Raw genomic sequence first — 22167 nt, 5'->3', positions numbered from 1 at the left:
TGCACCTTCAAGGCTGCCCTTCATCATACATGTTTTATCTGCAGTTACTACACACAGAACACTCCTCCAGTTCATGGCAAGGAAGCCTTTCTGTGCCGCCAAAACACTGCTGGCTGGTAATCAGCACTAATTGAGGGCAGGAAAAGGGTTATTTGGAAGTAGCGTAGCCTAGAAATTAAGCCCAAACCTTCTGAATAGGAGACTGCAGGATTATTCACTTCACCAAACCTATCTTTTGTTTTGCTGAGTACTTTGTAACCCACAAAGTCTGTAAAACACAATACTTTCTAATATTGTGAGCACATTTTATTCCTTGTCTATGCAAAACCAAAGAGGCAGCGAACTCCTCAATTACTAAGAGTGGAAATAACCCAACTTTACTCATTAGTGGCATTTATGTCAAAGCACTTTGAATTTTTACACTGTAATTAGAAACTCACGGCTTTCCTCTTTATATGCTTGATAAAAACATCACACATATTGTACAAAATGAAAAACCTTGGAAAAAATCTATTAGCAAGGTGTGAATAAGTCAGAAGTGAAACGTTATCTAATTTGTCATACACAGTCTTATGAAGAGGGGAGAAAATATTAGTATTTAATAATACACATTGCTTATAAAAGGCGCTTTGAAAAAAATACTCAATAACCATGGCCAGCAGCAGAGCTCCTTCATAACCTCCTTTCTAAATCTCAATAGGAGCCTTTCAGCAAAATGCACTTTTCTGTTTTAACTCATCACTAATTTGAGATATGTATAAACCTGACAAACAAGAACAACTTAACTCTTAAGACTATTGAAGAGGACCTCTCCATAACCTATGTTACTATTTTTGAAGTATAGTGCTCACTTACATCTTCACACCTCACCACAACTGGCTTCATTTAATTTCCCAGTACCCTTTCCAGAACTTGCATCACTGGGAATGCATTGCATATAGTTCACCAGTATCATTGCAAACACAAGTGCAACGCATTTTCTGTGGGTAAAATAACAAGGAAGCATCTTTAACTTCTTCCCAAAGGAACACCAAGTACAGGCAGCAGAAGCCTGTACCATAACTGTCACTATAGCAGAGATTTTGAGTATCAGCACAGAAACTGCAGGAACATGAAATCTGTGCCCATAGCCAGCTGGCTGTCAATGAGTGATTGATTACTTCCCCCCAGCAAATTGCAGGAACAACCAATTCTGAGGTGACTAGTTTCATTTCAAATCTTGATTGCGGTTCTAAGCGCCCATCCAACCCAGCAGTGCTCTAAGGGACTTTGTTAGGGTTTCTGTTTCAATAACTTAGTTAAGCCAGAGTAAAAAGCTGCCCTTTGTCAGCAGGATATACATAAAACCAAGCCCAAATCCCAGAGCCTTGCAGCCTTGACAGGTAAAACAGACTTGATTGCAACAGAATGAGGAAGAAGAAAAAACCTTATGCCTCAGATGAATCATGGCAATGACCCATGGATATTTTTGCTCAGTTCCTCTGGAATGACAGATCCTTGTGCCGTAGCCACAGCACAGTGGCTGAGGATACGAGGGTCTTCTTTATTACTGTTCCTTAATGTTTATTTTACTGTCTGTCCATGCAATGATAGCCTCCCAGATTGTATCTCATCAAAAGCATAATGAGCCAAATTATTCTCTACTACTGTAAATCGGTGAAGGTCCATTGATCTCATTACACAAGAGCAATTACGCTTGCAGAGAGTGTGGGTGACTACTTCCAAATGAGGAAATAGAACAAAAACACTAATACTGAGGATCATAGTAGAGGAATAAAACACAAACCGATCACAGCCTTTTAATTTCATCTGAGCAGATATTTACAGCAAATATTCACAGCAAAGAGTTAAATAGTGTTAAGCCACCACCCACACTGACTGAGCTTTGGAGACTTCCACCACTGCAGTGTTTGCAAAGCTGAATAAAGGCAGTTTCCTTCCTCTGTGAAGCTACCAGCTCCTGGACCTCATTTGACATTTCTAAAGCATTCCTTTCTCAATTCCTTAGTGATCTCCAGTGCCACTAAGTACTAACTGCCCTATTCACCAGTGGCCACCATACTGACATCTGCCAAGTGCAGCACAGAAACCATAGCAATACCTCTGCTAAAATAAGAGACTAAGCATCTGGTGTACTTCATGCATGTGTTTAATGATTATGGGAAGGGGAAAATCAGGAGGGAATACAAGACTCCAATCTCTTTGTGATGCATTTTCTTATAAAGAATTTTAAAAGGAAAAAAGATGAAAGGGGAAGGAACTCTTGGAACACTTTGAAGACTAAATATCTGTTACCTACTTCTAGTATACAGCCAGAAGTTATAGCAAAATACACACAAAATGGCGCAAATAGGCAAAATGCAGTTTTCTTTGGCAGAAATATTTCCATGCACATAATTTTTAAAAAACAAAACAAAAAAATAACCTGCTCATACAGCTGCTTTGGACTCCCGCACTTAGCTAAGAAAGAGGCTGGGTAGATACTGCAGTCTGCTGATGACCAGGACCCCCTCCCAGCAGTCCTCCCAGATGGTTGCTATTAAGGAGAAAAAAGTTTGCTCCACGTGGCAAAAGGCCACAGACATCACCCAGGATCCTGTGGATCCCTTGGGACAGGATATTGGGAAAGAAATCAGTAGACTGCTTTTTTAAATGCTTTGTGCTGCTATGATGGCGTCCCAAAAACTTGGCCGTGAGCACTGGTCTCAGGCTCTCCCCCCAAAAAGCTCACATACCTCTCAAATCAGCACCAGGTACAGTCTATGTCAAAGGGACAGAAAAAATCTTACTTATTAAAAGAAAAAAAAAAGTTAATTAAAACAAATAAAAAACCAAACAAATTAATTGGACTCAAAGTGCACCATCCCAGATAGGGAAAACATTTGGAAGAAGCCACTGTGTAATTCCAGTAGTGCAGAAAAGACCACTCTCTGCTCCAAGGCAACAGGTTGAAGAGCCCAGCTTGGATTTGATTAATAAGTGCAAAAATGCCATTCCTTCTAATGGGAGAGCCCCTTAGTGTTTCATTACTTCCATTACTAGGGGGAGGCACACCATGGCATGAAGGGATCACAGCTGCAACCCACTCAGATGCTACTTTGTGGAAGGGGCTGTTCCCCAAATGTGAGGCACTAGTATTAAAACTTGATAGCTATTAACTTCATTTTTTTAGCTCTGTTCTGTACAAGAGCCAGAGGAAAAGAACTGCTCCAGATGTTCCACTGTCATTCTGTAAGGGACCTACATGTAAATAAGAAGCTCATGAGCTGCAGAGAGAACTGAAACAGGGATGGCAGAATAAGGAGCTCAGTCAAGGCAAAGACCTGCTCGTGCTGGAATAGTAGATCTGTTCACTGTAAACATGGCATGCTAGGATGTGGAGAGTTAATTTATCCCAAATGACGTCAGAATGGTCACACGCCTTCTGTCAGACTCCTTCGGTAGGGTCTTATCTCTCTGTGACCTAAAATCAAACCTAGGTTATCATCAAGCTGCCTTTTGACCATGAAAGAAACACAGACGAGGCTTTCGAAAGGGAGCCAGCACAGAAGCAGCAGCACTTCTTGGGGAGGCAGAAGGAAAGTAAGATTTTATTAACAGTTGTGACACATTCACTCAACACAGGAGGATTGCATATGTATGTAATGGCATACAGCGCAACAAAAAGCATTCTGTTTTACTTTAGTGTGTTCCCATTTAAGATAGAACAACAACATACAAGACAGAAGAAATGTGAGGGTCTGGACAGTTGAGGATTCTTTTGTGCTCTGACAAAAGAACAAATCTAACTGTGTTAAAATGACATAATTAAGATCTCTTCTGGTAAACATGAACATTTGGATAGTACAAATTAGCAGATAAATACGTAAACCTCATTGCAGTGATTTCTTTCTCCCTTTGAAAGGCCATCTGCATATCTGGTGTTGGCATCAGGCATTCATTAAAGGCACGGAAGATTCAGTAGAGGTTGAAGAGCAGAAATTGTACTTATGGTGACCACTCTGAATAGTTGAAACAAGCCATGCAGTCCTACTGCTTGAATGTTTTAAAGTTAGTTCTCAGCCTACATCCATACAGTATCAAAGGGAAGCTTTCTGGATGCTTAACTTCAAATCAGTTCAAAAGAACAGTTTGTGTATGGTATCAGTAATGTTCCTCACAGCATCTCAGGATTGCTTTTGATTTCAAGGGGAGACGTGAGTTCTGCACTTCTGATGTAAGAGTCATACAGGGAAGAAAACAAAAAAGCACTGATGCAAACATGGCATTTAAATTGGAAGAATGGAACACATGGAAAACCAGCAATCTATCCTGCTCTCAGCATTCAGTCCACACAACCTTCCAGGGCAGACAAGTGACAAGAATGGATAAAGTTGGTGGCACAACTGCAGAGCCATTCAAGGATCAGATGCCAGACAAAGCCACACAAGCTGCTGGGAAGAGAGGCTCCCCATTGCATGAGAGGAGGGTCTGACGGGACAAGCAGTGTTCCAGGCAAAATGGCAAGTAGAGGTAAAGAGCAAATAATCATTTAGAGGGGGGGCATCCAAAGGAGACTCCCATATGCAGTGGAGGGGGAAAGAGGACTAGTGTTGAAGCAAGCTTAGGGGAAAGCATCCTGATGTACACCTATGGATTTACTTGAATACAGAGACTGCATTTGGAGGTCAAGTGGTTTCCCATTCCTGTCTTGGAGTCTCCTTGTAAGTGGTTCAAAGATTTTCTTTCCTACTATGTGATGCAAAGAAGAGGAATTCATTAGAAGTAGTATTTTTGCAAGACATGCTTGGAACAAAATCCAACAAACAATTATAAATCCGCTTAACTTCAAGCACTTAAGCAGTCCTGTTGACATTAACGAGACTACTTGCACACTGTCTTAGGCAACCATAGCATGTGTGCATAAATAGTGCCTAATTAAACTTGCAGTTTTATGGCAGTCTCTACCTCTTCTTCTTTACCTCCATACAGTGACCCATCATTCTGTACACACCTTTTAAACCTTCTAGCTTCTGGCTAACATAATTCAAGCAGTTTTTGTTTGTTTTTAATAAAAACTGGAAATGTTACAGCAAGTAGTTTTGATAATATATGGAATAGTGCTGCTACAACATCAGCTACACTAAATTTCAAATGTGAAGCAATCAAACTCATCCTACAACATACGTATAAAGTTATCAATCAAGCTGTTCTTAGCACTGAGTCAAAGATTTTACAAGGAACATTCCCTCTGCAAAGTAATAAAAAGATCAGTTTATCTCAACAGTAAAATGGCAGATGTTAGGACTTAGTGCAGGACAAGAAAAAGAAATATGCAATTCCCTGCGCTAGAAGTACTCTTAAAATATTTCATGTTGTTCAGTGCTACATTCCTTATGCTGGTATTTCATTTTCTGGAGAAGGGGAAAAAAAAGTGTATTTCAGTCCTGATGTCAGAACTCTCATTACCAAAAATCCTAAAAGGAAGGGTTTATTTTTTATTTGAAAATAAATAACCCATTTAAATACAGCAGGTGAAGTAAGCCAGACAGGGTGGCAAGGACATACTGCTCCCACTCAGAGCTGGCATCAAACAGCTACTGGCAGCTCTGGGGTAAGACCAGATATTTTAATAAACACACTTCTGTGAGAGCAATGCCTTCAGTGTCTCACCCAGAAGCACCATCAGTTATCAATACTGCACTTTTCCTGCTCTGATTGAGCTAGTTTGATGTAATGACCAAAGTAATCTTTAAGTACTCAAGACTTTGTGATTACTGCTTTTTTCCCCTGAGAGAAACTCCTTCATTTTCCTAATACGGACAACATTTATATTTTCCTTTGGAAGGAAAAAGATTCTTCTTCATCACATCTGTTGGTAGTTTCCTTCATTTTATCCTTTTCAACTTCGAGCACAGCAAGGAAGAAATATTTGCATGCTAATGCAAATCAGAGTGTGAAAGCAATCAAATCAAACAGAAAGTAAGATAGTCTATGAAATTACTGAAATCTTTCCTCCACCCGTACATTATTAACTCAGCATTCCACCACCCCCCCACTACTGATCACTGCCGGTTTGTCCTTTAGTCAGAATTAAAGAACAGTGTCCTCAGAAAGTCAACAATGCACAAAAAGAAATAAAAATAAAGGCAGGAAACTATTTTATGAATATGTGAGAACACACATGGGCATATTAAAATAATACCCCAAGTCTTTCAGAGTTCAAAATTTCCAGGTAGGTGTTGCCCTTTCATATCTTGAGGACAAAGTTTAAAAGAGGTAGGGGGGAAAAAAAAAAAAGTGTTATTCTTGCATAGTCCAGTCTGATCTGGTTTTATATTGCTATTTACACAGCAATCAGATCACTGTAACCTACTTCTGTAAGGGCAGTAGCTGCAGATATGCTTGGGCTCCAAGCATGAGGGACACTTACTGCTGGAGAAGGTGGTCTAGCAAAGCAGGCCACAACAAGCATGTGTAGCCTGTACAATGCACAGCAGGCAGAGCAGTGTTTTTTTTTTTGGCCACTGCATTGACTAGGATTATGGTAGAAGGTACTATGCTTGAATTTTGAAACAAAATGAACCTCCAGTGATTTTAATGGGGGATATTTGGCTGTAATAATGCTACTTAAACTTCAATATCAAGTTATATAACCTGTGTCTTCAAATGGGGCAATTTCATTACTTTTTCCTTTAAAAAGTGGCTTTAATAGCTAAGCTTTTAAGTTGTTTTCTCCATAATAAATAAATGAAGCTAAAAAGCACTTGTCAGCACTGAAGAGTTGGATATAGTCCCATAGTGGACATTAAGGATACAGATAGGATCAAGCCAACAAAACACTTACAGAAAGGGTTTTTCCTATTAGCTGAAGCAATTTTGAAATTGAGATTCAGTAATATGATTTTAATGCCAGGTGAATGAGGTCAGACAAAGCAGAAATTACATCAGCGACAACAGGCAAATTCTTACCAACTTAATGCCTACAAATTAGAGTCAGCTCTCCTTCCAAAACCATTACTGCATTTATAAGCACAGAGGGAACCAACAGCAAATCACTTCACCATGAAGAACATGCGAGAACAAAACTAAATTACAATGATTTTTGTCATTAGCTCTTACAGGCACATTAAGAATGAAGGATGTTAGCGGATCCACCTCTCCCCTGAGCAAAAAGATAACTAATGATGAAAGTAAAGATAATCCTCCCAGTCAGATGACAGTAAAACTGTCTTCCCAATTTCCCTTCCTGTAGCTTAAATTGGTGTCCTTCCAGCAGCCACTTTCCAGTTCGTAAATTTCCTGGGTCACTTGCTTCCATGGCACAAACCCAACAGGTTGTACAGCTAAGTTCTGAGATTCAGAACCGCTAAAGACTTCGCTCCCCTGCAGGGACAGGAGGTAGAACAGAGTTCAAGTCAAGTAACCAAAACCAGTGCAGAACTTAAGCACTGCCCAGGTCTAGATCACAAACTACTGGGACCTTGTTTGTGTGGGGGAAATGAGAAGAAAGTACAAGAAAGAGAGGTGAGCAACTGCTGCTTTGGTCATCTATCACAACGTGAATGCAATGCAACGGTCACCACCCACAGAAACATTAGAAGTGAGGAGCAGACCATATGGCCACCACTGTCTGCCTTTGTGTGGAAAGGAACACTGACCTAAATTAAGGATCTTGTCATCTTAACACCTTTAATCTAGTTAGTTAATGTATTAGTGTACTCTCTCTCAAAATAGCCTGCCTAGCCCTTCAATTAGCTGATGTCAACTGCCGTCTCTTATTTACTTCCACAGTACACTGCCTGTTACCTTTGCAGTAAAAAGAAAGACTATTCCTTAAGCATCTAACATGTTAACACCTTAATTTTACTCAGAGATACTGAGTCAAAACAGTTAAGTTTTCTTAATATTTTACCTCTTAATTTCCACCCTTTATTTATGGCTTTTCCCCACCTCCAAGTTAAATAGGCTAGGACTAATTACATCTTCATAACCTGCACCACCTGAACCCATTAATCATTTCTGCTCTTTTCCACTCCCTATCTCAATCTTCACAATTTTCTCTCTTTAATACAGTGACAGAAACAAGCAGAAAGCTCCAGATCTGATTTCCTTGTGCCAGAACAAGCTTTCCAATCCCAAGTTCTCAAGACATCATTTGCTTTCCTTTCGAATTGCTGCCATAAATTCTTTAACAGCTCACCCAAACAAAGAATCTCTCCTTCTACGTTTTCTTCCACTTTAGCGACTATTTGGCATTTGGGTCTACCAAATCACCTCCCTTCATCATGTGACCCGAACAGCAAGAGTGCTTGCCACGGAAAGCATGAATGTGACTGAGGCCCCTGTCAAAGCATGTAGCAGGCATGGGGTATTACAAGGGTGAGCTGCTGGGATTTCTTCTAGCAGAACACATATCCTGTATAAAATACTCTTGTGTTCATAGGAACAGCAATCAGATCCGAAACGGCCCAAATCAGAAATGAATACACTCCTCAGTCATTTAGATTCTACCTCAAATAGTTACTGCAGTAGAAGAGACAAACTGAGACAACACCACATTAGCTCCCCAGCTAAGGCAAAAGAGAATTACTGAAAAGAGACATGATTGAAGTTTCTGTCCCACTGCACATCAGTGTGGAGCCGGGGGGGGGAGGGGGGAGGTTGAAATCAAATATAGATGAAAAATTAGTTCCAATAAATACAAACTGCTACTGGAAAGTCATCTTCCTTCCTCCCAGGCTTAAGTCTGTCTAAGCAAAACAACTGAAACCCTGGAAGGCCTTTGTGGTCGATCTCGGCCACAGCTACAAGCACACCAGTGGTTACAATGCAAACCATAGTGCTTGAATTGCTGACACTATATTATTAAGCACTCCAAAAAGAAATACACTGCCTTGACTTTTCTTCAATCTGTAACTTCACAAATAAGTTTTGAAGGCACAGTGAAACTCTGCATTTGGGCTTACTTAAAGCTAGACCAGGCTTCTACAGAACAAGTACAGTGGAAATATTCCCAAGTTTTGTTTAGAAACTCTACAGAAACCACTGCTTCCAAATAATCAATTCATAAAAACACCACCACAAATGCACATGCTTATCTACAGGATCAGCGTAAGGAAGACTGAAAAGCATCAAGTGACGCAAATTTACATTTGCTTTCACAGCCCATTGACAGGATAAGTAAAAAAATAAAACTGGATGTAATGTTATTTAAGATTTTAAATTTTAAGTCTTAGCAGGTAAAGAAATGAGGGCTATTCTTTTTGCCCACAGAAGATGGTATTTAGTCACAAAATAGCACCTGTCCAGCAGGCTTAGGTAATCCAGAAGTCTCACCCAGAGAGTACCATGTCTGAGGGGTTAAGAAACAGAAGGTTACACCTATATAGGAATATTACTGCTGGTAGTCTTGCTTCGCCAAGTGAAAGAAGCACAGCCTGATGGACTCCCCCCTTCACCCATCTCTCCTGGTCTTTTCCCTCAACAACACAGATGCTGCTCTTCGAAAGGGAAAGGGAAAACATCCTCCTCTGCATGAATCAGCAAGGGGATAAGCAGAAGGCCCCTCTGGAAAAGCAGGCCATTACCCAAGGTGGAGAAGATCACAGAACTGGGTGCCAGGGTGCTAAGCAAGGAGGGTTCTTCTGGGCTCTCTGTTTGCTCAGGGTCCTGGTCATATCACATATCTCATTGCTCCTTCCAGGCACCAGATGGTTCATGTTAGCTTTGTCCAAGCTCGCAAGTGTCAGCTGAAAAGCTCAGGCCCCAAATATTTCACAGATGAAACAATAATAGGCTTTTTGCCAGCAGCATGGGACTGGATTCTGGCCCCTACTGCATGCTCCAGTCACATGCAGGCAACAAGCCAAAAGCTGTCTTAGGATCTTGCCTGCAGACTTTCTTCACATTCCTGAGTTGTAGGTCAAAAAGAGTCTGTATCCAGCACCCATCTCCCTCTTGCCTCATCAGTCTCAAACTATAGCTGTAAGGTGGCAAGGGAGCTCAGACTCATGAGAGTTGCCTCAAAAATCCCATGAAGCAGAAGAAAAATGGCTAGCAAACAAGCCCTCGTTGTACCAATAATTAATTGCAGCTCTCAGGTAGATCAAGTTTTCCTCTATGTTTGCTGCTGCACCATCCACATTATAAACATTTAGGAACTCCTGTTTCTGTTGTACAGTTGAAAGCATAAAAGGTCAGCAGAGAAGGCAAGTCTATGCTCAGGCTTAAGCATTACAGCCTGGTCAGTCTGATCCAGTATTAACAAAAACAACAGTTGCTTGGATGAATTAACACTACCTTGCACATTTAAAACAGTCATTTCCCTTTTGTGCCTTCTGTCTGTTTTACAGCATTATTTATCACTGGAGATGGGAGCCATAAAGCAATTATGAAAACAATTAGGTCAGAAATATTATATCCATTTTAAAAATGTTAATAAAAAAACCCAAACAAGTAGCCCTTATCAAAGAACCAAGTATTACAGAAAAATAAATGGTAAGAAAACAGAATAATGGAAAAATACAACATATTCCTTAAGAGAAGCATTACATATTGAAAAATCATCCTGTTGAATGAATATTAGCGTACAGTACACATTTCAAAATTCATTCTTTCTTAAAAGAATCCTCAACTAGTTTTCCAATCCTGATTTTATAGGCTAGCATGCTGTTTTCTAACATGCTACATTAAATAGTGTAAAAATCTATGTAGCAACCTACACAAGATGTTTGAGGATCACATTATTGCCATGCTGTTTAAATTTCTTTAGTTGCATGCTACTTCATATAAAGATTACCTCTGTTTCTCTGAAACAAGTGCTCATGCAAGACAGACACAGAGCTACAGGTTTCTATTTGCATACTGACTGTATCTAGAATAGTCTCATTCTAAAGAATTATCAATGAAAGCCATGCCTATCGCAATTCCTCCTCCATGCCCTTTACCCATACTGCAAGGGCATTCGAGTAAAGGAACTTGAGTTTAATCTTTGAATTAAACACTAGATGGAGCCCACTTCCCAACACTGAAAAATGAAACTCGCTGCAAAATTCTTGCAATCCTATTGAAATAACTCATCATGCATAAACATGACCAAACAGCTGCAGTGACCGTCATTACTGCAAAGACATATACTAGCCAGTAATTATACATCTGCATAAAAAAGGTAATTTTCAATAACAGACTACTGCAAAAGAATTTACATTAGTTTGGAATAAGAGACTTGAAATGCTTTAAAAATTCATTATAGGCTTAGTTTAAAGTTCCGTATAACAAACATAGTGCTGGGTTGAGACAAGAGAGAAATATGATATAGTTAGATATTATTGTATTTTCAATAGTAAACTGTACTAATTCTGCCTGTATCGGAATTTGGCAGAAATGCACGTAAATATAAATAGGAAGAATCCAATTTCAGTTGTATTTCATTAGTTCTAGTAAAAAAACTCCTTTGTGATGTTTGATAAAACTCCCTCTCTCATACTAGTGATACCACGTGTTCAACTAGTGATAAATGAAGAAGGGAAAAAGAAAAGATGCAACACAAAACGTCACTGCAACTACTCTGGTGAGAAAAGAGAAAAAAGTTGCCAAAATTACAACTTCAGCAGCTTTTCTTTAACTGGATCAATGCATTTATCTCAGGCTTCACCGCAAACAACTGCCACTTCTGCAATAAATGTGGCCACCCTCCAGGTTGGCTGCACAATGCAAAGGGCAGGCAGAAATCACCGAAAGACAACCCTTGACCATTTCTCAGCTTGCCAAAGAACATGCTAGCAGGAACATCTAAAAGCTAAGCAGACAATAATGTTGTGCAAAACCTCGAATGGGATTCCCAGCAATACAATTCTGCTGACAGCTGAGCTATCGTTGATTGCTTTAACCTTTGCCCAGCCTCGGCATCTGATTTCACCTGACTCTTTTCCTAACGAACCTAAAGTAACAGCTTCATCAAGGTCGAGATAAGCACGCAGGTAGTTAGCTTCTTCACAAAAGCCTACTTTTCCCCCCCAACAGCAACCTGATCTCTTCAAACAGAACAAGCAACCCAAACTTTGCTCACCTTTGTCACTTGCAGGATGTTTTCTGAGCCACTTGGGAAGGCCTCAACTAAGGAAATTGTTACTAACTCAAGTTCACTAACTTGTATCCTGAATGCAAGTTCCAGAAGGAAAAAACATACAGCAACTGGAAAGAAAAAGGTACATGTTTTTCCATAAAAGACCATCCCTTCTTATTTCCATGTGAGACCTATGTAGAATATCAACATCGTTCCACATCTCTGCTGAGAAAAGCTGGCCTCCAGGATCTGGTGGATCACTGCTGTGACATCAGCACCTAAAGGAAACTCTCTGAAATCAACCAAAGCTCCTTCAATGTGTGATTTGCTGCCAAGAGGTCACAGGCTTACCCTCACATGACTGCCAACAAGCAACTCCATAAGCAGCACAGGCAGAACGACTCTCACTTATGCTGGGGCTATGTGGAAGACCTGATGCTAGCGAGCATACTGGTAATTCTGATATTAATACTACAGTTATGAATATCCTTTTTTAGTCATATTACATTTTCCATTCAGGTATATTGAAAAAACACAGACACGTGCTCTCAGAGTATAGCTAGCACCTAGTATTTATTTCAAAAGAAAATAAGAGAACAATTAGTATTTATTTGGCACTTGACTTACAACCACCTAGGAACACAGGCCCATTTGCTTCCTGAGGCTTTTGATTCAATGAAGTGGTTATGTTATTATCAGGAAAAGCAGCCCCATAGATTAAGTGTCAGCAAAAGGAGGAGACAACTGAAGTACCAGCCACAGTTGCAGGTTTTACTAAAAAGTAATGTTTAACTACTTCCTTATCACAATCTTCCTGTACAGCTATAATTTAGGAACCTTTGCCACTGCAATTTTCTCTGCTTCATTTTCTTTACAGCTATGGTTTTATGTGTCAGACTAAATGCTTCTTCATCAGCGCTATTATCCATGCAACAACTGAAAATGAACAGTTATGATAAAAAAACAAATAAAATAAACCAAACAACAACAACAAAAAACAACAGAAAAGAATCTCAGAATCACCACATGTGGGTTGGAAAAGACCCACAGGATCACCCAGTCCAACCACCCACCCATCACCAATAGTTCTCACTAGAAGAAATAGAGACTTTGCACACATATAAAAGAAACTAAAATAAAAGGAACACTATCCAATGTGGTATTTAAGACTAGAGGAAAAAGTGCACGTTAAGTCACAATAGTTACTTAACACAGATCTGATGATAGTTACTGTGCGCACGAAGGAGCAATAACATTAAGGTTGAAAACTTGAAATTCTACTTTCTTGAAGCAACAGTCCTGATGGCTTTATGACCATAATGCATTCAACCTCTGAATATGGAAGGAGCAATAATCTGTGGCCTCCCTAGGACCTCACCCACTGATCCCCATCTGATCACCACTGGGGCATGGCAGGTTGGAATGACAGCTCACCTGCTATGTGTATGAAAGCAGATGGGATAGTAATTAAAAAAATAAAAATAAAAATAATTTTAAAAAGGTAAAGGAGCGAAAAGCCTTTGAAATCTCATTCAGAGTTACTCAACTGTTGCTCTTCATATTCACCTTTATTGCCTCTGAACAAAAAGCAGGAAAGTCAATCTATAAATTAAACTAACTCCCTTCAGGAAGGAACAACAACAACAAGAAATCTAGTTAACAAGACAAGAAATACAACCCCAAAACTGAAATCTGGAAGATTCAAACAATTGTTCACTTGTGCATTCATAAGCTGTAGACTGCTAATAGCTTACTTTGTAAATTTTGTGCTTGTTTTCAAGTGTTTGCTGGACTAACCCAGCAACTATGGAACTAACAATAACTATGGGAATAGTCATAGCTGAAGTTTCATAAAAAGAAGTCAGCTAAAAAAAGCCTCTCAAAGTGTAACAGCCTTTCCATGAGGAAGGTACTCTAAAAGTTCACTCCAGTGAGGTAAATCAAATCTGTTAACTGATGTTAACAAACATCACTTGTTTTTTTTTTTCTCTCCAATGTTTTGGAAACCAGTGCTACAGCTACTGTTGGAGTATAGCACACAGCACACTGATTCATCAGAAGGAGCCAACTGCTTCATGCAATTAAAAACTGAGAGCAACGAACCACTCAAAGGATGCTCAAGCCAGGGATATTCCAGAAGGAACCTGGCTAGATGCTGCCTTCCTCTGCACATTACATCCTCCCACAGAAGTTATGACCAGCCTTGCTGCCGTTCCTCTCCATGACCTTGTTACTTGACTTGTCTTCCAAGCATAAAGACCATGCTAAATTCAGATGCTTTTTAATGGATCACAGGATAATTCAGGCCAGGAGGGACCTCAGGAAGTCTCCAGTCCACCCTCTGGCTCCAAGCTGGATCATCTGAGATCAGATTGGGTTGCTCAGGGATTTGTCTAGCTGGACCATAAAAATCTCCAATAATGGAAACTGCACAGCCACCCTGGGCAGCCTGTGCTGCTGCCTGGCTGTTCTCATGTTGAAAACGTATCTCCTTTCAACCTTTTTGAACTTCTCTCATTTCCACTTTTGCCCTCTGTCTCTTATCCTTCTACTACAAACACTTAGGAGGAGGCAGGATTGCATCATAGAATCATAAAGGTTGGAAAAGACCACTAAGATCATCAAGTCTGATCACCAACCCATTACCATCACTCCCAGTCAGTTCTACTCTTTCAGCCCTTGTAGCTTTGATATTTACCTGCTTATGCAAGCTATACTTTTGTCTTTGATTTAGATTAACAGACTTCAACTTTGCCAAAAATCTAAATACGACATAGAACTAGAGTGAAAAATTAAACTAAGCACAGAATCTGTGGTGGAAATGCTCATCCATGTAATCACACCAGTCTTCCTCTGATATGCACTGGTAATGGCAACGTTCAATTACAGCCCTTCCAAACACCAAAACAGCATCTCTTCACATGGGTGCAGCACAAGAGTCAGGTGTACACATACACTACAAAACAGCTTGAAAGGCAAGCGAGATGCACACTGAAGCAAAACTACAAGGAATGCACTCCAGTAGTTTTCAGACTTAAAGAGCTTTCTGTAGTACATACAGTCAAGATAAATATGCATTATTTACATTCCTGTGTACAAGAGCTATTACTGTCTCAGGCTGATCAAGGCTTCTTAGCACATCAAAGAGTGGCAATCTGAAGCAGCATGCTCACAGATCTCACTGCTGCAGCCACAGAATTACCTTGTACCAGTTAAGCAGAAGGCTTCCTAACCGCACTCCTAGCTACACTGCTGAGGAGTCAAAGATGCCTAAAAGCAACCAAGGAACGAGAGAATTGCAGCAGTGCAACATATGTTCATCCTGTCTGAAAGGTCACACAAAACATGATTAGCGCCATTATCCTCCGGGACTCTGAATATGAATATTGCCTTGAGACCAGGGCTTTCCAGCATGAGCTACAGATCAATAAGAAGGATTATACAGCAATACTCTGGAAATGCTCACAAGTAGAATATCAGTTTTTATCTCAGATTTCTCCAAAGCTGTACCTGAGAAGACAGTCTTATGCTCTAGTTCCATCTTCCAATCTCAGGCTCTTTGCACCCGTACAACACACTGGTGTGGCAGAGCACATACACTCAGAGGACTCAAAAAGAAAACCAAGAGCGTGCAGAAGCTCAACTCAGCTGCAACCTGATGGCGAGCAGCCCACACCCTGCCCCATGCTCACTCCCGCACCTCACTCAGAACAGGGCCACCACAATACAAGACCATACACGGCTTCTCAGCTTCCTCACTCAGACTTAAGCCTGTGTTTAAATAAAGCCATCCCCACACAGGTGAAAGGTGAGGCAAGTTGTTTTCCTTGATTGAATCCTTTAGTAGTAACAAGTCACTCCTACAACCTGTAAGTAGCTCAGAGATAAACCCCAAGGCTTCTAAGCTGCCAACCACCCCCAGCCAGCTCTCGAAGGCAGCTTTCCTCTCATGGACAGTGCTGGCTGAACTCAGACATTTCCAGCTGCCTTTCTGGTGGAGATCTTAGAGCTGATGCATTTGCAGCAAATGTTTTCCCTGCAGCTGCCTAGTCATCTTCAACTGAAAGACCCAAACACCAGAATCTCATCCTCAGGGAGCAACAGTGGTTCCCCACATGATCTGCATTCAAGTAAAGAACGTGATCCTGACAGAGCTCTTTTTCACATATCTGAGTGGAGACTACTTGGGATGGAAATCTTATTCCATAGGAAATTCTGATCCAATATTTAATGCAGATGAATCCTCAGCACACCACCTATAAAAGTTTACACTGCAGGCAACACCAGAGTAAGGACAGTACAATGGACTGCACAGTATTTTTCTGAAAAGCCAGCCAATGAATTCATACTTTTCTATCTGAATTATTTACAGAAACAATTGAATAAGCCAGGAAAGAAGAATTAAAATGTTCTAAGCCACTGCTTCACAAAGTCATTTTATGGTTATCATATGAAGTGACACTATTTCAAATTAATTTGCTGCACGTTAATTCCTTCACCTTTGCCAACAATAAAACAAAATTAGAAATATATATATATATATATATATATATAAATCCACCAAAGAACATGTTGCAATTCAGTAAGCTTTGCCTGTTGCTTCCACACAACCAACATCCCCAAAACAGATCAAGCTTTCATCAAGCCTAGCTGGCAATAAATAGCATTGTTCTTCCTTCCCTCAAGCAAACACTCTTTTTTTCTCTCCAGAAAATTCAAGTTAAACTTATTTTGCAGACTCACCAAAGTTGTCCACATCCCAGGAGGCAGTACCGTGTCAGTCATCGAGTCCATGGTTGTCGCATGGCCGTAGCAATCAGCAGGAAAATGAAAGGGAAAAAGAAGAAAAAAGAGAACACTTGGGATTAAATGAAAAACACTACACTACAGCTTTATGTAAAGGTTGCATGGGATTAAATGGACTGAACACCCCCCAGATTGCAATATATTCTAAGAAGGAAGAAAACAGGCACCGTAGAAATAGCGCAATGATAAAACAACAATTACAGTTTATCAATTATCTCTCAAGGCTGGCATCACTTTGAGATTAAAACAACTCTTCTACTGCACATTTTTTCTCCCTCATCAGACAGCAATAAGCAGACAACATCAGATATGAGATAAGGTATGCTATAATCTGATGCTGCAGATAATTTTAAATCCTTGACAATTAGATGTAAGATTTATTGGCAGGAAGAACAGTCAGAAGTGACCCACACCACAGTGACTGACAATATCCTCAGGGAAGAGGGGACTGATAATTTATTCCCTACAATTAAGTGACTTGAAACCTATTCTACAGCTGTGTATCTTTGCTCAGCTATATATCTGTAAACCATCAAGAACACCCAAGCTGAAATGACCACAATCAGCATCAGCTCTTTCCTACTAACAAAAATCCAAAGAACAAATGTTACAGTTTTCCCAGGCTCAGAATTGATTTCCTTTGGTAACAGCTCCAAAACATTCAACCAGGTTAGTTTACTGTTATTATTACTACTGCTATTATCTCAGAGAGGGACTGCTTTGAAGACAACTTTATAAAATCCCTACTGCTGTAGGTTTACCTAAGCGAATTGCCCATACATGTGTAAGAGAACCAAAATGTGTGTTCTTCTTTGGAATGGAGAAATTGATTGCGTCTGCAAGTTCAGGAGGAGCAAAAGGTCCCAGGGCAGTTGATAGCGAAGGCACTGAAGCCTGCAGCACAGAGGAGGACACTGGGAAGAAAATCCCTGCAACTTTATCAGCATCAGGTTTTGGCTGTCATGCAGATAGTACCAAGGCTGACAAAATGCCAAGGAATGCAACAGTCTTCACAAATCTCTCACAACAGATTGGGAAATCTTCCCATCTGAAAGGCTTGGGCCATCCACACTCTTCAAGCAATCCATCCTCAGGAATACATGTACATACACAACTCGAAGGTTTTCTGAAGTGGTCACGGCAACATTTTGACCTCCTGAAGCCCCAGGCAGGCTATGAAGGCAGTGAGCCTCTTGTACTGATCCTAAGATGGTTTCTTTTTTATCACTGCAGAAATCATGTTATATGAAGGAAAAAATCTCAGTTAGTATCAAAAAGGGAAATACAATTGGCACAGACAACTCATTTGCAGCCTCCTACTGATAATGGTTGATGAGCTACCTCCTCCTCTGCTTCCACAGCCCATTAGTAAGACAGCAAGGAAGACTGCAGAAGGATGCTGACTGCTCATGTATTTCACTTTGCTGGCCATAAGTTTTTGTTGCTAGTTTTGTAGGAGTGCTTTTACAAAAGGAGCTTTTCCAACTCCTTCATGTGAAACGTATTGTCAGGGAGAGGGAAAAGAGGCTGCAAAGGATTTTCCTCCACTTCTGATTTTGCTCATTAATCCTGTAAAGAACTGCCCTTTCCCAGAAATGTGGCTATGCATCACTACTGTCTGTGTAACTGCAGATGGCTCTCAGGTATAACCTGCCTCTTCCTCCTGCATGGGAAGTGGAACTCAATGGGAGGACAATTTCACTGGAGCAGACGTATTCCAAAATACTCCCAATGTCTGTAATAGCCACTGAGCAACCAGACTAAATGCATGACTTCAAACAAAGGAAAGGAAGACTGTGATGGTGACATGGAACAAGATGAACATTGATGAACTTGCCAGAAGACAAGAAGTCAAGGGGTAATGCGAAGGATGAGTAGCTGGGAATGCATGATAACATGGTGTGCAGAAAAAAAAAGAAAAAAAAAGGAAGAGGGAATAAAACAAAAGGTGACTTGAAGGTTGCACCCTACTGCACGCAAGTAGGAGAGATGCCAAACTTGTTTCTTTAGGATGGGGAGGGGAACAGGAAAGTATTGCAGCATCCCCATTGACAATACTGCACATGCATTTCTGAGTGAGAACAAGAAGTTGTAATGGTGTAATGGGCAGGTTTTCATTAACAGCTCAAAAGGTTTATAGGGGAGGAAAGAAAAAAGAAGAATAAGGAAAAAAATAATATGCCAGGATGGGATGAATGTTGCTTTGAACATTACAGCAGCATCTACTGCCTGCACTACCTGCCAATTGCTTGGGTTAGGGTCAGAGGAAATGCATTAGAACAAGACCACAAAGCAACAGAACCGTTTTGCACTCCCCATGCTCCTCTTCACATGCTATTTTTGCATGACTCTGGTTATGAAATTGAAAACATTGGTTCAGCTTCAGGCAGCAATTTTAGGGTCAATTGCTTTTTCACCAGACACTGAAATCACAATTTGTCAAGCATCAAATTAACTGTGAACGTTTTAGGGGACAGTGAGCTTTATTTATGCATTAATACTTTGGGTCCCTCTCCTCAAAGACCTGTACTGTAATTCCTCTTTATATGCCAGGTGTTTTTTTTTTTCTTGCATCACGCCTTAAGGTGAACTCTGCAATTACACTACCCACTTTCTACTCCACCAACTCATCTGTGACTGCCACACAGTCTCCAGTGTAATCTGTACAAGTGGAAGCATACGCTTCAAAAACCATGTGAAGCATTTTATCCGTTTATCACAGAAGTACATCAATACAGTTTCTTCAGCTAAAAGCTTTTGGAAGTTTCCACAAAACTTTTATGGTTCATCCTGGATCCATTCCTAATCCACAGGCAAGCTGAAAGACTCACTGGCACCAGTGCTTCACCAAATAAATAAACAATAAAGCCTTAGTGAGGTCAGCTGTCCAACAAGGAACAGGGCTATGCATCTTGAACTGATTTCACCCTGGATCCACCTGAAGGATATGGCTCTGGAATCAAAATGATGCTTGAGCAGCATTGCAGGCATAGAAATGGAAACTAATGGAACTGGGAAAGCATTGCTGAAGGTATATTTGAAACAGATTTATGTCTTCACCTGTCAGTGGAACTTCTATTACATGAGAAAAACTTTCATAATATACTCCTCTGTGAAAATGTTAGTCAAGTCAACTGTGAATGTGAAAAAGCTCTCTTTAAAATGAAAGAAGATGTCCAGGAATATCCTGTAAATTCCATACATCTGAAGATGATTTAATTAGAAGTGCTATTTTGTATTAAAACGAGGCGCTCACAAAATGTTATGGAAATAATAAAGTCATCATGATAAATGATGAAATTGACAGTGCTGTGGAGATTTAACATACAAGCAATAAAGCAGAGTTTGGTTTACTCAGTTTCTATTTCAGGTCTCCAGTCCCACCTCCACAGCTTGTCAGATCCAACTGGGGAGGCAGATCATGACAGCCTACATCATGTGAAGCAAGCTGTACAGCTGGAAGTTTGCCCTTACTTGGCAAAGGCAAGGTTAACCAACACTACCATCAACATCTCCCTTCCATCCTTGTAATATAAAACCCAAGTACCATCTGAATTTCACAAAGCACGGGCTATTACAGTTCCTCATAAGGATGAGAAACTCAGCTCTTGGCAAGGTTTGGTGGGTCCTCCCAAAAACTTATCCATTAAAGAAAGCTATACACCCCTAGGTACATCATTCTGTATATCAACCTTTACCTAAAAGTAGTGCGTGTGTACGTACACACATACACATCTGCAAAAAATATATATAATTTATATAAGATGTTTTCATCACCCAGCAGGTGGCACTCGTAGCCCAAACTCCTGAGGCTGAAGCACTGGAGGCTGTGAGTAGGTGCTACCCTCCAGCAGCACCATCTTCCTGACAGGTAAAGCAACCACTAGGGGCTTGCAAGAGTCCACAAGTCTTGCAAGACCTGAAGTGTCAAGTCCAGCATCCAAACAAATAAATAAGCAAACACCAAACCAAAACACCAAATTAAGATTACTGGCCAGAGATGGCCTCCATTACTTCCTTGCCAGCTGCAAGGCTCTCTTCTCTCCTGGTAGTGAGGAGCTGCACACACATGCTGATGATCTCAAGTGCTCTTGCACCCTTTCTGGAAGAGCAGCATCTGGGGAACCATAAGGATTCTGGAGGAAAGAACATGGAATTCTCCCAGATTGGAAGCAATATATTTTGAAGTTAAGAATAAAAAAATTAAATGTAATGCTTCTTTCAGACTTCATCGCTTCTTCATTTCGCACATGCAACTAGCTCTCAAGTAGTCCTACTAATATTTTGGGCTTTTGAAGAGCTCATGATTGAGCAAATATGAACTGGCAGAGAACTGAAATGCTGTTTTCCTTTGATTAAAATTGAAGCCTTGTTTCCACCCATGCCTTAAGTGTCACCGTCACATAGGCATTCTCAATATACCTCTTCTCCAGCTGAGTGGTGCTTCAACTTCAGCTGAGTGGGTTTGTTTTTAAAAAAATATTTTCCCTTCCAATTCAATATTCCACCCATCTCCTTCCCCTCTTCAAAGAGGGGGGAAAAAAAGGGAGGAAAAAAAAAAAAAAAAAAAAAAAAAGATTAATTCAAAGGCATCAGTCTGAAAATATCAGCTCTTTGTGGAGTATTTCTGTTCCCACTAAGAGAATGCCGAGTGTCAGATTGAACGATGCCTTTCCAAGGTCATTTCATGTTCCAGTAGGTTTGTTATGAAGTTGTGGAACAGCAGATAAGGTTTCATGAGATAGTAAAGTGCCTTCCTAAGCTACTTCTGGGCAGTAATGTGCAACCAATATTTGAGCTGGAGACTTCTATGACAATTACCTCTTAAAGCGACTTCATATGCTCAGATAAATGCTGCTGCAGGAAGGGCAAGAGAGCAGTGACATACTGATAGCCTGTTTTCCTGCTCTCTCCAATTCATTAAAAAATAAAATAAATTTTAAAAATAAGGAGGGGGGAAGTCAAAGAAAAGGCCATTTTCCTGACAAACTTGCATTAATAACACACATTTATAGCACTTGGCAAGGCTGGGAGGAAGGGTACTTTTCTAGGAACGTTAATGGGGTGTCTCCTCAGGACATTCTGTTACAATACCAATCCTTCAAAATAATGAGATTCTGATGTTAAAAGATGTTTAATTCGGGTTCTAGAGGGATCCTTCCGACTTACAAAAATAAGAGTATCAGAGTAACGTCCTATGAGGAAATGGGAGCAACAACTCCTAATGTTGAAAAAGAAAAAAGAAATGCCAAGAAGAGTTATGGGCACCTCTAAGAACATTTCTTGGAAAGTCATGCAGTCACAGGTTGAGGAAC

General features: G+C 40.3%; 1 protein-coding gene across 1 annotated transcript in view; it reads right to left on the bottom strand.

Annotated features, from left to right (window-relative positions):
• EPB41L3 (erythrocyte membrane protein band 4.1 like 3) overlaps positions 1-16903 on the bottom strand; it is a 132034-nt gene extending 115131 nt beyond the window's left edge. Inside the window, exon 1 of the mRNA XM_015855304.2 lies at positions 16790-16903. The gene's annotated coding sequence lies outside the window, so the exon portion shown is untranslated. The remainder of the gene's footprint in view (positions 1-16789) is intronic.
• Positions 16904-22167: the final 5264 nt, after the last annotated feature.

This window comes from Coturnix japonica, chromosome 2, assembly GCF_001577835.2.
Source record: "Coturnix japonica isolate 7356 chromosome 2, Coturnix japonica 2.1, whole genome shotgun sequence".
Classification (NCBI taxonomy): domain Eukaryota; kingdom Metazoa; phylum Chordata; class Aves; order Galliformes; family Phasianidae; genus Coturnix; species Coturnix japonica.
Note: the sequence above shows the minus strand (reverse complement) of the source record. Positions and strands in the feature narration are given on the sequence as shown.